Raw genomic sequence first — 279 nt, forward strand, 5'->3', positions numbered from 1 at the left:
GGCCGGGGCCCCTCCAAAAAACCAGAAGCATCCAGGGCAAGTGAATGACACTAAGGCTATCCTATCGGCACGGAGACAGCTGAAGGGGTGTGGTCAGAACTGACCAATAGTATCGAAGTAACTGTTGGGAGGGCGGGAGACGCCAGCGAGCGTGCGCAAGTCCTCCCGGGGAAGGCGTGGCAGGAAGCTTGCGGAGCCAATGGCCGCGGTGGGCGGGCGGCCGCGCGCGTGCGCGGTAGGACGCGGGGCTGCGGGCGGGAGGCGGGGAGCGGGCAGGAG

Source organism: Pteropus alecto, unplaced genomic scaffold (assembly GCF_000325575.1).
Source record: "Pteropus alecto unplaced genomic scaffold, ASM32557v1 scaffold59, whole genome shotgun sequence".
Lineage (NCBI taxonomy): Eukaryota > Metazoa > Chordata > Mammalia > Chiroptera > Pteropodidae > Pteropus > Pteropus alecto.